We start from the raw sequence: 15,151 nt of genomic DNA, 5'->3' as shown, positions 1-15,151 counted from the left end.
AATAACAGATATTCTGATACCGTTCATGTACAATTGAATGGCAGTGGCTTGATAAACTGATAATGGCTTAAATGATTAACTAGCTGATTAAATAAACGAATTAAGTAGACAAATAACGAATGCTTGGAACTGCAAAAGGAATGTTGATTTTGCTTCGATGGACATTGCATGGCCTACGAAGTCTCTTCCTGAAACATTTAATAATGAGTTGTCATTTGTTAGCTTGGCCTAATCACAATGGGATTGTGGCAGACATGACAACGTAGAGAACTGATCATGATACACTCTACCCATCAATCTCTTTAAAAGCAAGATTCACGATCCAAAGATTTCCCCACTCACTTCTGCCAAATGACATAAACATTTCACCTCACATCCCATGCCTACGCATCGCTGGAACATCCGGGAGTCCAAGTGGGGTTCAAACCAACATCAATTTACCACATGTTTAACTATGTTGACAAGCATGGTTCCCTCATCAAAACGCATCAACAGTCACCATAATCAAAACCAATGTGGTTTAGAACTAACTTGTGATCCCCAATGGAGAAAAAAAATCCCTTGATCCGCATCTTCAAAGCTGTGGTCAATTTCCTGTGAACACTGGTATGTGGTGGGCACACACAGGGGAGACCCCTACCAGAGCATGCACACACACACAGACACACACACACACAGAGTACAAACATTGATCGATGGGATAAACCCAGAGCCAATTTGTCTTCAAGAGAACAGCTTTCCTGATTTACAACTCCTAGAACAGGACAGACTTGTGAGCATCACAGCTGGACAGAGTTAGCTGTGCTCTCAAATGGCATTGTGGTTTCCAAAACAAAGGCAAAACCGTTGCAAGATTTTTTTGGCACTTTCATTGGAAAAACAATGATGTTTTTATCTGTCATAAACAAATCCCTTTTAATTCACAATTCATGTGACACACACACCCAATGACTCAAGATTTCAGAGAAGTGGTCAACATTGATAGGGTGTGACTTGCACATTAATGGCAGGGTACTTACCATGATGACACAAGATGTTCCTCAAGAAATGAAGCCTGTTTCGCCCCCCTGACTCTGCAAAATCCACAGCAATGATCCATCCACACAAATTGCGCATTCATCTGCAGGACATGAAGCTTAGGGACAGGCTTAGGGTCAGATAGACACTCGTGGCGTTCCTGGTCAGTGGCTGCACCACACCACCGACCAGAACTGACTACCATCTACTATCCCAACATCACTTACAGCAGACAACAGTTGGCTGCCGTATTCATCTCAGTTTACCTTGAATCTGTGCGACTTTATCAAATCCTTATACAGTCTGGACTCTGTTGACCCATAGAGCCAGTGTTGGGTAGACCCACTGTTTCAACACATTACCCTACTAAACTTAGAACACATAAAGACTTGAATTTAACACGCAAAATAGCCAAATACCACAAAGTGGGTACTACGCAAAAGATGCCGTGGGGCCGATCTCAGAAACGTTTGGGGGAACGTTGACGTGAACAGACAACGGTCTACTCTATGTGACCGAAACATTGATCTTAGATAAATATTTACTTGCTATACAGATCCTATATCTGTAGGTTAAAGATATCCCCCCCCCCACCCACCGACACACACACAGTATTAACCCCTTCTGCATCGTCTCACAAGGTCAGTCAGGATTTCCACACACGCCATGGTTCTCGTGAACTTGACCTCTGTCAAATTCATTACCGAAATACCTTCTGTTGGGGGGGGTTGAAGGAGGGTGAGTGGCATGCGAACAAAGTAAGCCCCTCACGCCCGCTCTACTCCCTCCCGGTCGATTAGCCTAATGAACCCCATATGTCCAGTCCAGTTGGAAACTGATGGATGAGGAGTGGACTGAGGAGAGGAAGAGGTTCATATTAACGCCAGGCGTTTTATTAGGCACGCTGTACTGTGTCCACTTCCAGTACGCCAACCTTGGCCAGGCCTCTCCATGCTTTTTTTGGCCCTGGCCAAGACGGGAGAAGGGACTGGAGAGGGCAGAAGGTCCCCTTTTAATCAGAATACGGCCCTAGCTGGGACTCCCCTCTCGACTCCCCTCCTGGCCGGTAGTCAGCAGATGCTACTGACCACTAATCCTATGCCAGGAACTTAATTGTATCTGCTTTAGATAACAGTTCGTCCCTCCCGTCCGGGCGAATCAAGCTCTGACTGCCACAGACGGTAGAGCTGTGATTAAGAACCTATTGCTGTTAATGGGGAAACCACTTCATTCACTGGCCTAATAAAAGCTGGATAAGTATCCATCGCCTATTGACTCACTGACTTGGCTCTCATCCGATGGAATTCCTTAATGCTGCACAAGTGCTTTTTTTGAGGTGTTTGATTGAGGATAAGTACGAAGCTTTGTCTCTTGCCTGGGTGACTGGAAAAGTCTCGAAGGCCATTTTTCTCTTAATGACCCTCTGTCTGTTTGGTTATATGACAATGCGATGATATTCAATGCACATGCTGTATCATGTGAACGGGCACTTCTTGGTGACACATAGAGTACACTGAGTGTACAAAACATTAGGAACACCGGCTGTTTCCATGACACAGACTGACCAGGTGAATCCAGGTGAAAGCTATGATCCCTTATTGATGTCACCTGTTCAATCCACTTCAATCAGTGTAGATGAAGGGGAGGAGACATGTTAAAGAATGATTTTTAAGCCTTGAGACAATTGAGACACAGATTGTGTATGTGTGCCTTTCAGAGAGTGAATGGGCAAGACAAAATATTGAAGTGCCTTTGAACTGGGTATGGTAGTAGGTGTCAGGAGCACCAATTCGAGTGTGTCAAGAACTGCAACGCTGCTGGGGTTTTTCACGTTCAACAGTTTCCCGTGTGTATCAAGAACGGTCCACCACCCAAAGCACATCCAGCCAACTTGACACAACTGTGGGAAGCACTGGAGTCAACATGGGCCAGCATCCCCGTGGAAGACTGTTCTGAGGGCAAAAGAGGGTGCAACTCAATAGGTCTCCCTAATGTTTTGTTCTCTCGGTATAAGACTGTGCTGTGTAGATTTCTGAAGGCTACTCTATGCATATCTCAATAAATCATCATCTCATAACAAACAGACAATGAGGGTGAGGGCCTTCACAAAGTATTCATACCTCTTGACTTATTCCACATTTTGTTGCTACGGCCGGCCTGCTTCCTCATTCATCTAAACACAATACCCCCTAATGAAAAAGTGAAAACATGTTTTTTAGACATCTTTGCAATTCTATTTCAAATGAAAAACAGAAATATCTCATTTACATAAGTATTCACACCCCCGAGTCGATTCTTTTTAGAATCACATTTGGCAGCGATTACAGCTGTGAGTCATTCTGGGTGAGTCTCTAAGAGCTTTCCACACCTGGATTGTACAATATTTGCATATTATAATTTTTAAGTCAAAACTGTAACTAGGCCATTCAGGATCATTCAATGTCGTCTTGGTAAACAACAACAAGTGAATATTTGGCCTTGTGTTTTAGGTTATTGTCCTGCTGAAAAGTGAAGTTGTCTCCCAGTGTCTGTTGGAAAGCAGACTGAACCAGGCTTGTTGTTGTTGTTACACTTTTATGTAATGCCCTGTTGTAAACAGGATACATGTGTTGGAATATGTTTATTCTGTACATGCATCCTTCTTTTCACTCTGTCATTTAGTTTAGTAGTGTGGAGTAAATAAAATGTTGTCGATCCATCCTCAGTTTTCTCATATCGCAGCCATTAAACTCTGTAATTGTTTTAAAGTTACCATTGGCCTTATGGTGAAATCCCTGAGCGGTTTCCTTCCTCTCAGACAACTGAGTTAAGATGGACGCCTCTAACTTTGTAGTGACTGAGTGTATTGATACACCATCCAAAATGTTTTTTTTTACCCATCTACCAATAGGTTGCCCTTCTTTGCGAGGCGTTGTAAAACCTGGTCTTTGTGGTTGAATCTGTGTTTGAAGTTCACTGCTTAACTGAGGAACCTTACAGATAATTGTATTTAAAAATCCTGTTAAACACTATTATTGAAACACAGAGTGAGTCCACGCAACTTATTATGTGACTTGTTGAGCACATTTTTATTTGTGAACTAATTTAGGCTTGCCATAAGAAATACTTATTGACTCAAGACATTCCAGCTTTTCATTTTTTATTCATTTGTAAAAAAATGTCTTAAAACATAATTCCACTTTGACATTATGCGGTATTGTGTGGAAGCCAGTGACACAAAATCACAATTTAATATATATTGAACAAAAATATAAACGCAACATTTCAAAGATTTTACTGAGTTACAGTTCATATCAGGAAATCAGTCAATTGAAATAAATTAACTAGGCCCTAATCTATGGATTTCACGTGACTGGGAATACAGATGTGCATCTGTTGGTCCTAAAAAATACCACAACAAAAAAAGGTGGAACAGAGAACCAGTCAGTATCTGGTGTGACCACCATTTCCCTCATGTAGCCCGACACACCTCCTTCACATAGAGTTGATCAGGCTGTTGATTGTGGCCTGTGGAATGATGCCCCACTCCTCTTCAATGACTGTGCGAAGTTGCTGCATATTGTAGGGAGAGAACTGGAACATGTTTGGTGACTATGCAGGAACTGGGACATTTTCAGCTTCCAGGAATTGTGTACAGATTCTTGCAATACGGGGCCGTGCATTATCATGCTGAAACATGAGGTGATGGAGGAGGATGAATGGCACGACAGTGGGTCTCAGGATGTCATCACGGTATCTCTGTGCATTCAAATTGCCATTGATGAAATGCAATTTCTCTTCGTTGTCCGAGGCAGTTTATGGTAGAGAAATAAATATCCAATTCTCTGCCAACAGCTCTGGTGGACATTCCTCCAGTCAGTATGCCAATTGCACGCTCCCTCAATACATCTGTGATATTGTTTTGTGTGATAAAATTGCACATTTTAGAGTGGCCTTTTATTGTCCCCAGCACAAGGTGCACCTGTGTAATGATCATGCTGTTTAATCAGCTTCTTGATATACCACACCTGTCAGGTGGATGGATTATCTTGGCAAAGGAGAAATGCTCACTAACAGGGATGTAAACAAATGTATGTACACATTTTGAGAGAAATAATATTTTTGTGCATATGGAACATTTCTGGAATATTGTATTTTAGCTCAGCTCAGCTTAAATTCAGGCTGTACACTTCCAAATGTGGAAAAAGTCAAGCGATGCGAATACTTTCTGAAGGCACAGTATTTTAAAGTCTTTAGGCAAAGCCTGTTTCATTTGAAACACCTGTTTGTAAAGCTTATCCTGCTCTAATATCCAACATGAAGTACGAACAATCAACTCACGCCAAAACATGAGATCATCTTTTTTTAAATATACATTTCACTGACCCAAAAATATGAAACTGTACGTGAATTTGTTTAACATATAGAGACAGACATATGCTTAGTAATACCTACTTACTTTGACATATGAACTGCAGTATACATTGATACAGTTTGGGACTCCCAATTCAACTGATGTTGTGCGGCTGTGGAAGATTTATGCCTCAGTGAGCTGTAACATTTTCAGAGGATTACACTTTGTTTACTTGCTGGATGTGGCAGCATCCGCTATAGGGTAATAAACACTCGTGCCTGAAGATCCCCCAGTCTAGACTCCGGTATTGCTTTAATGAGATTCCTACAGATTTACAGTTTGTTAAGCTTGTGGGCAGAATGAGGGCAGCTAAATAGCTAGCTTTGTGAGACCTATAGTTACACAACTGCATAGCCTCAGCCTGCAGCAGCCAAATGATGCTGTGCTGTTATTTTACGTGATCTCTCTGGCCGCTTGGCGTTGCAACTGTCTGCCCAGAGAACCGTGACACAGCTATCATGTGTTGAGCGTGACCAGGCACATCAACAAACGTCCCAGACGGACTCAGGCAGTGTGACTTTCAGTACGGTGTCCATATTAGGACATATTCACATGTCAATGGAAGTTGTTTCAAAGTCATTTAGATGTAGAAATGTACATGAAACTCTCCAAACAGTATACAAACACATGTTAGAAGTCTCACACATCCACCGACTCCACAGGACACCTCTACCGCACAGCATAACCCTGATATGACACATTGCTAGGAAGATTAAGCAACTACAATGTAACAAAGACCTAATCTGTTTTGCCATCTAATTGTCCAGTCTAATTCCTGTTCTACTTCCGTAAGGTAATTCAAAATGATTCACGGGGTGTGTCCTGCTAGAAACCTGTCCTGGGTATCTTTATAAAGTGCGTAGGCCTGGTTAAGTAGCGGTTGAGGCCCTGGCATGCTGCCCAGCTCCAGACCCAGCTCCAGCCCCAGCTCCAGCCCCAGACCCAGCTCCAGCCCCAGCCCTAGCTCCAGCCTCAGCTCCAGCCCCAGCCCCAGCCCAGCTCCAGCCCCAGACCCAGCTCTAGCCCCAGCCCTAGCTCCATCCCCAGCTCCAGCCCCAGCTCCAGCCCCCTAGAGCCTGTCCAGTTTAAAGAGGTGCTGGATGACACGCTGTAACGAGTGGAATGCCTGCAGCCTGCAGCTGGCCTGGCAGTATCAGAGCAAAGAGAGGGAGAGAAAGCTCTACACACACTGTGGGATTACAGTCTCTCCTCTTCTGAACACAGAGAGAGAAAGGGGCAGAGGGAGAGGCAGAATAGAGTGAAGGGGGGCAGAGAGAGAGAGAGCGAGAGAGAGAGAGAGAGAGAGAGAGAGAGTCAGTGGCCAAAAGCAGCCTTAGTAAACTTGCACCAAGAAGGGCTCTCTCCAGGATGGGTCCCCAAACCCCCATGGACCCTCGGGCACCAACCACCACGCCACAGCCTGCTGCTCACACCCACTCTGTTTACAGTGCAGGTTTATAACATCCACAGCCAAATACTCCACATTCTTATCTCACTCATTCATATCCTGAACTGGAGATGGGCTGAGTGCATCTGCATTTATATATCACCTCTTCATTTCTTAGGCCCAGACACATGTTTCCCTTTTAAAGTCACGCCGGAGGAAACAATTTTCTAACTTAACGTCAACATTTTGACATCTCCTTGGGAGGTTCTGACAGAACGCTTCTTCAGAAATTGGTCCAGTAGTATTGGGGAGGTTTCTATGAGGTGCCTGCTGCTCGGTAGAGAGGGAAAAAAGAGTTGGAGGAGGAAAGGTTTCCATTTCCCGAAAAAGAGCCATAAAAATGTAATGGTATCCAAACAGTGGAGTATCTGGTGTCAAGGACAGGTCAGGTCAGAGGAAGGCTCAGTATCTAGAGCTGATAGAATCTGAAACCTACAATGTGTTGTCTCACAGAACAGCACCTACTCCTAAATACATCAGCGACAGCATTATGTCTTGCAAAGGCCCTGGACAACATCAAACCCCCTCTCAAAACACGCACACACACACACACATGCATACACAGAGAACCCAAACCAAAGGCCACGGTCATTGAGGTGCTCAGCAAACACACATACAGCGGCACATGAGAGGGTCAGGGCCTGCCAGGGGTCAATCAGAGTGGGCTGGAGAGGGGCCAGAGATGGACTGATAAACCCCAGAGCTGTTTTGGAGAAGGCTTTACTTCCAGGCCTGATCTCCCTGCCGATATGGCCCGACGCCCAGGTCACTTCTCTCAGGTTACTCGCTGTGCGCAGTGTCCTGTTTGGTTCCCACTCCTATCATCCACCGCTACCCCCACGCCTCACACCCTCCAAGCCATGGACATGGTCCTTGGACATGGACTTGAGAGTTGAGAGATGGACTTGGTCCAGGCACCAAGACAAAGGCTGATCCGTGGGCAATGGGCTGGTGGTGGTGGTGTGTTGTGAGCAGATAGAGGCTTTATCACAATCTACGTGTTAGAGGGGATCTGTTTTAGCAAGACGAGGCACAGAACAGCCAATCTCAATCACAAGAATCGCTTATACATAGTTATTTGGTATACAAGGGGATTTATAGAGTAGCGATTCTGATTGCGGTAGTCGATCTCAAACACGTACATTGACTCTGCTGTGAGGCTAGCCACAGCCTCTGAGAGAACAAAGTGTTTCCCTTGTGTCTGGAAAAGTATGCTGTGCTTTCTTTGCTTTCTGCTGTACTACTTTCCCAACAGACTCCCTTTAAAAGGCAGTTCACTGAACTTTAGAGGCAAGCACTGAAGCACAAACGCTCACTGTCGGCCTATTGTCCACATGTTCTTGCTCTTCAAAGACAATTCTACACAACATGCAGAGAACACAAACATTTCTACGACACAGACTGACCTGGTGAATCCAGTTGAAAGCTGTAGGGGATACAACTAAGAGACAAACAAAAGGGGGTGCAACTCAATATTAGGAAGGTGTCTTAACTGTTTTGTATACTCTGTGTATACAGTGCATTTGGAAAGTGTTCAGGCCGCTTGATTTTTTCCACGTTTTGTTACGTTACAACCTTACTCTAAAATTGATTAAATAGATTTGAAGTTGTTGTTAAATTCTTAGGTTAGATTACTTGTTAGATATTACTGCATGGTCGGAACTAGAAGCACAAGCATTTCGCTACGCTCGCATTAACATCTGCTAACCATGTGTATGTGACAAATAAAATAAAATGTGAATTCATTTGAAATGTTCTATATTGACTGACCTTCCTGTCTAAAAGTAAAGATGGACTGTCATTTGTCTTTACTTATTTGAGCTGTTCTTATTTGAGCTGGTCTTTTACCAAATAGGGCTATCTACTGTATAGCCCCCCCTACCTTGTCTCAACACAACTGATTGGCTCAAACGCATTAAGAAAGAAAGAAATTCCACAAATGAACTTTTAAGAAGGCAAACCTGTTAATTAAATGCATTCCTGGTGACTACCTCATGCAGCTGGTTGAGAGAATGCCACGAGTGTGCAAAGCTGTCATCAAGGCAAAGGGTGGCTATTTGAAGAATCTCAAATATGAAATATATTTTTGATTTGTTGAACATTTTTTTGGTTACTACATGATTCTATGTGTTATTTAATAGTTTTGATGTCTTCAGTATTATTCTACAATGTAGAAAATAGTAAAAATATAGAAAAACCCATTAATGAGTAAGTATTCTAAAAATGTTGACCGGTAGTGTATATATACAGTGTATTCCGAATGTATTCAGACCCCTTAGATTTCAAACCGGTGAGCCTGGCACCTACTACCATACCCCGTTCAAAGGCACTTAAATATTTTTTCTTATCCATTCACTCTCTGAATGGCACACATACACAATCCATGTCTCAATTGTCTCAAGGCTTAAAAATCTTTCCTTAGCCTGTCTCCTCCCCTTCATCTACACTGATTGAAGTGGATTTAACAAGTTAAATCAATAAGGGATCATAGCTTTCACCTGGTCAGTCTATGTCATGGAAAGAGCAGGTGTTCTTAATGTTTTGTACACTCAGTTTATATAGTTTGTGTACTGCAGACAACACTTGGCAATGACTAAATACAAAGTCTAAATGCAACGTCTTCAACTGAGACTTTGCAGACATCACCTTTGGCCTTTGAATGTAACCTCTTGTGAATCATTTGCTGATCTATCTGTGCTATATACTGTAGCTTTGCTTCTCATTCCTAAAGTAACCCAGTCCGACAATCTCACATATTCCCCCAGCCGCTCCCTCATCTGATATCAGACAACATTGTCCAAAACTGTTGATGTGGAACCAAAACTTCTCATTGGCATCTTGAGAACGGAGGAGGGGTGGGTAGCCTGAGCCTGTTTATTCGACCCACACTGGCTGTCTGGCCCGGGCCAGACTTTTATGACTTGTCAGAGTAGTGTTATAAACACGGGGGTGCCTCTTGTCATCAAGGGCATCCGTCTGAGAAAGAGCTCGCCCGCCGCCTGCCATGAACTTCAAAGAGGTTCCAGAGGAGAGCCAGAGGAGGGCCGTGTGAGTCTGATTCATCACCACTAGAGGGCCGTGTGAGTCTGATTCATCACCACTAGAGGGCCGTGTGAGTCTGATTCATCACCACTAGAGGGCCGTGTGAGTCTGATTCATCACCACTAGAGGGCCGTGTGAGTCTGATTCATCACCACTAGAGGGCCGTGTGAGTCTGATTCATCACCACTAGAGGGCCGTGTGAGTCTGATTCATCACCACTAGAGGGCCGTGTGAGTCTGATTCATCACCACTAGAGGGCCGTGTGAGTCTGATTCATCACCACTAGAGGGCCGTGTGAGTCTGATTCATCACCACTAGCGTGCCGTGTGAGTCTGATTCATCACCACTAGAGGGCCGTGTGAGTCTGATTCATCACCACTAGAGGGCCGTGTGAGTCTGATTCATCACCACTAGCGTGCCGTGTGAGTCTGATTCATCACCACTAGAGGGCCGTGTGAGTCTGATTCATCACCACTAGCGTGCCGTGTGAGTCTGATTCATCACCACTAGCGTGCCGTGTGAGTCTGATTCATCACCACTAGAGGGCCGTGTGAGTCTGATTCATCACCACTAGCGTGCCGTGTGAGTCTGATTCATCACTACTAGAGGGCCGTGTGAGTCTGATTCATCACCACTAGAGGGCCGTGTGAGTCTGATTCATCACCACTAGAGGTCCGTGTGAGTCTGATTCATCACCACTAGAGGGCCGTGTGAGTCTGATTCATCACCACTAGAGGGCCGTGTGGGTCTGATTCATCACCACTAGAGGGCCGTGTGAGTCTGATTCATCACCACTAGAGGGCCGTGTGAGTCTGATTCATCACCACTAGAGGGCCGTGTGAGTCTGATTCATCACCACTATAGAGGGCCGTGTGAGTCTGATTCATCACCACTAGAGGGCCATGTGAGTCTGATTCATCACCACTAGAGGGCCGTGTGGGTCTGATTCATCACCACTAGCATGCCGTGTGAGTCTGATTCATCACCACTAGAGGGCCGTGTGAGTCTGATTCATCACCACTAGAGGGCCGTGTGAGTCTGATTCATCACCACTAGAGGGCCGTGTGAGTCTGATTCATCACCACTAGAGGGCCGTGTGAGTCTGATTCATCACCACTAGAGGGCCGTGTGAGTCTGATTCATCACCACTAGAGGGCCGTGTGAGTCTGATTCATCACCACTAGAGGGCCGTGTGAGTCTGATTCATCACCACTAGAGGGCCGTGTGAGTCTGATTCATCACCACTAGAGGGCCGTGTGAGTCTGATTCATCACCACTAGAGGGCCGTGTGAGTCTGATTCATCACCACTAGAGGGCCGTGTGAGTCTGATTCATCACCACTAGAGGGCCGTGTGAGTCTGATTCATCACCACTAGAGGGCCGTGTGAGTCTGATTCATCACCACTAGAGGGCCGTGTGGGAAGAGAAGAAGAGGAAAAAACAAAAGGGACCCTGTTGACCTTTCCCTCCACTCCCTCCACCCCTCTGTCCCCAGTCCCCTCCACCTCCACCACTTCCACCCCTCTGTCCCCAGTCCCCTCCACCTCCACCACCTCCACCCCTAGAGATTGAGAGGCCAGGCAAATAGAGAAAAAGCAAATAGAGAAAAAGTTCTCTCTCTTCTCCCTCTCTCTCTCTCTCTCTCTCTCGTCTCAGCACAAAGTCCATTGCTGGCATTTGTTTTCTCTTTGTAACCCCTTTGTCTATCTGCACCAGAAATGCACCAGTTATTATCCCAAAACAAGAGACTTAAAGCAGGAATGTCAGAGCCTCGCGGCTCGCGGTGACGGTATCCATCCTTTGTCAACTTCAAATACCACCGTCGTTTCATTTCCTTCGAAAATGAATTCTTACCGCAGAACAATTCCAGACGTGTGGTCGTACAGAGCTCCAGACAGACAGAGTAACCTTGCGGGTCTACTTTAATGCGTACTGCAGCAAAGAGCAACAGTGGCGTTGCAATATCAAAGTTGAGTGAAGGTTGGGTGAGATGTAAATAATGTGGAAAGGGAAATGCCTTGACCTAGCGAGTCTGTGGAGAATCATGGGAAGGACAAGTACGTCTGGGGCCGCCGGCCACCACCACACGGAAAGAGACTCATTTTCCTGTCCGTGTTGTTGCTTCTACAGACATCCCGGTGGAGGAGTAAGATGTTGGTCTGCAGTCCACCTTATTAGATGACGCTCCAGCAGTCTGGAATGCAGTACGAGGCCATCACATGAAGTTCAGCCTGTACCACACCTAATTCCACTGTCTGCGTTCCAAATGACACGCTATTCCCGATGTAGTGCACTACATAGGTAATATGGTGCCATTTGGACCACAAACACTAAATAAAACAAACACTGGCTGGCTAGGATGGGTCAGACTCCGATTGCAACCTTTTTCTGGTACGTGCAAAAGTGAATGTCAATATCATCTTTATCATCATCAACTGTGACATCATCACTCTCCTCATCATCCTAATCATCGCCATCATTAGTGCCATCAGCATCCTCCCATGTTTTCAATCAGCGATGCCGTCTCTTTCTCCGTGGTGTCAGGCTCAAACTGCAGGGCGAGAAAAGTGAGGCGTGCAAATCAGAGCCGGCCAGAGGTTAGACAGAGGTGACGGAGAAGACCAGTGATTAGTGCTGCGGTTTCATCTTCCCTCTGGTCCCTCTGGTCTCTGAGGTCTCCTCTATGGTGCTGGGCCTGGCTGTGGGGGGAGGAGCCATGTTACGGGACGTCCCTCCGCTCTCACCTTTCCCTTCTCTCCCCTCCTACTCTTCTCACGTTCCTCCTCCAGCCTGTTCACAGAGATAACAAAGAGCACCGCTGCAATTGATCTCCCAAGGCCACGAATGATGCCAAGTAAACAAAGGCTGATTGAAATATCAGCATCTGAGACGATAGCAGGCATCCATTGTCCAGTGTATGTGAGAGAGAGAGAGAGCGAGAGAGAGAGAAAGAGAGAGAGAGAGAGAGAGAGAGAGATACAGAGAGAGAGAGCAAGAGAGAGAGAGATACAGAGATAGAGCAAGAGAGAGAGAGATGCATGAGAGATACATGAGAGAGAGAGAAGCAGAGTATGAGAGATGGAGGCAGAGTATGAGAGGCGCCTCAGTGATAATAGGTTGTGACAGCCAGGCCATGCTGCCATTCCATTGTGACAGACAGAGTTGAGCAGCACAGTGGGATGGGAGTGTGTATGTGTGTAGGGGAGTGTGTGTGTGTGTGTGTGTGTGTGTGTGTGTGTGTGTGTGTGTGTGTGTGTGTGTGTGTGTGTGTGTGTGTGTGTGTGACAGGGAGGGAGGTCAGGGCTCCACTGGCTCTCAATCCCCTGCGCTGATGATACCATAGACATGGGAGTGGGGGTACAGAGGGTGGGGCATGGGAGGAGCCCATCAACCCCCACTTCCTGCCCTCAGGGCTATGCTTCCCCTCACGTACACTGAAACACAGGGGGGTTATTAGCCTGTGGGGTGGGAGTCACTCATTACCCCAACCACAGTCCACTGGTTCACACCAAGACTGATTTTGTCAAACAAAATGTAACATGAATGAACGTACTGTTACATGTTATCAAGTGGCTTTCTGTTCTTACTATCAGGTGATTATCTTGGCTGTTCCTAATATATTTCCTTATCTTCTTCAACAAATAATTAAAAACATGCTCTCTCCCTCCCCTCTCCCTCTCTCACTCTCTTCTCTCTGTCTCCCTCCTCTCTCTCTCTCCCTCCCCTCTCCCTCTCTCACTCTCTTCTCTCTGTCTCCCTCCTCTCCCTCTCACCCTCTCTTCCTCTGAGAAACTGTGAGATGACACAGATGGGAAACGTATTTTCATTTTCAAATACTTCCTTGGTCAGTGGCGTGGTTGCTTCATGCATGTCCTCTGCTGCCAATTCCAGCCTCGCTCCCTTGTATTTGGCCTGGAGTGAAGGAAAGCTGTCCTCCTCTTCGCCTCCTCTCCTCTCCTCCTCTCGCCTCTTCATCCGGCACAATGGGGGAGGTCAGGGAAGAGAGGGAGTAATTTAGTCTTAGAGTGTTGAGAAATAAATCAGGCGTCTTTAGACAAGGCAGGTTGGGGGCCCTGACCACCAAGGCCAGGGGCCAGGGGAGGGGACCCATACGAGAGTTAAAGGTCAAAGGTTAGACACTCTCATGTTGGAAAACCCTTCACAAAGAGGCCCAGAGAGCAGGGTGTAATGAGGAGGGTGGGGAGGGAACCCGGCTGTAATTAATACACCTGTCACAAGTAAATATGGGGGCGCTGGGGTCACATAGCAATTTGTTTAGTCATAGGGGTCCTGAAAACATCACTCCAGAGGTGTACAATGATCCTATTTATGTCAGGGGGGTTCCCCTTGGTACACAGGTACCTTGGGAAACTGTTGAGACACAGGACATTGTGCATTCATGCCCATTAATAACAAGGTGAAAATGTAGGGTTTCTCAATGTAGGGTTTCTCAATAGTTAGACCTGTTTTGTTTTTCCTCTCTCACACAAATAGACACGTACACACTCGAATGCATGCACGCACGTACACACTAAAAAGATAGATCAATCAATTATGAAAATGTTGGCATGAAGTTTAAGCAACGTCCTTGCACAAGAGTGCTTTAGGAGAGAGTAGGGTTAATTGAGCCACCCCTTGTTACTAGTAAGCCATATACAACATTAATAATATGACTGAATATTTAGGAAGTTGCCATCATTTCATGGAGTCTGTGAAGTTAGAAACCACATGGAAAAATGGGTAAGCATGATAGGTCCAAAAAACGGATTTTCACAAAGTCAAATTCATTTAATGTTTTGTGATGCTTCGCACTGGGCACACACTGGTTGAATCAACGTTGTTTCCATGTTATTTCAATGAAATTACGTTGAACCAATATAGAATAGAACCCCCCCCCCCCCTTGGGGTTCTTAAGAGAGCAGCCAGGTCAGTGAGAGAAGGGAAGAAGTCCATTTGAGCAGCAGCAAGGGAGGAGAAAATAGACTGAAGGACACTGAAGAGTTACGTTGACAAAAAAAAAGAAAACTAGCATGTATCGGTGTGAAAGAGAAGATATTATAGAGTAGCAGAGACACACATGTTCATATCTGACGACATGGAGTCTGAGCTTGCTGAACATATCAAGAACCTCGCAGACCAATTCTATGAGCTAGGTAGCCTTCAATATGGTGAACTTGCCTACGAATTGAAACAACATCCCTGTCCCAGACAACTGGTCAAGAAATGGAAGAGTAAGTGATATCGAACAGAGC

The sequence above is a fragment of the Oncorhynchus mykiss genome, chromosome 7 (assembly GCF_057628025.1).
Source record: "Oncorhynchus mykiss isolate SJ-2025 chromosome 7, ASM5762802v1, whole genome shotgun sequence".
Taxonomy (NCBI): domain Eukaryota; kingdom Metazoa; phylum Chordata; class Actinopteri; order Salmoniformes; family Salmonidae; genus Oncorhynchus; species Oncorhynchus mykiss.
This window is presented reverse-complemented; position numbering follows the sequence as displayed.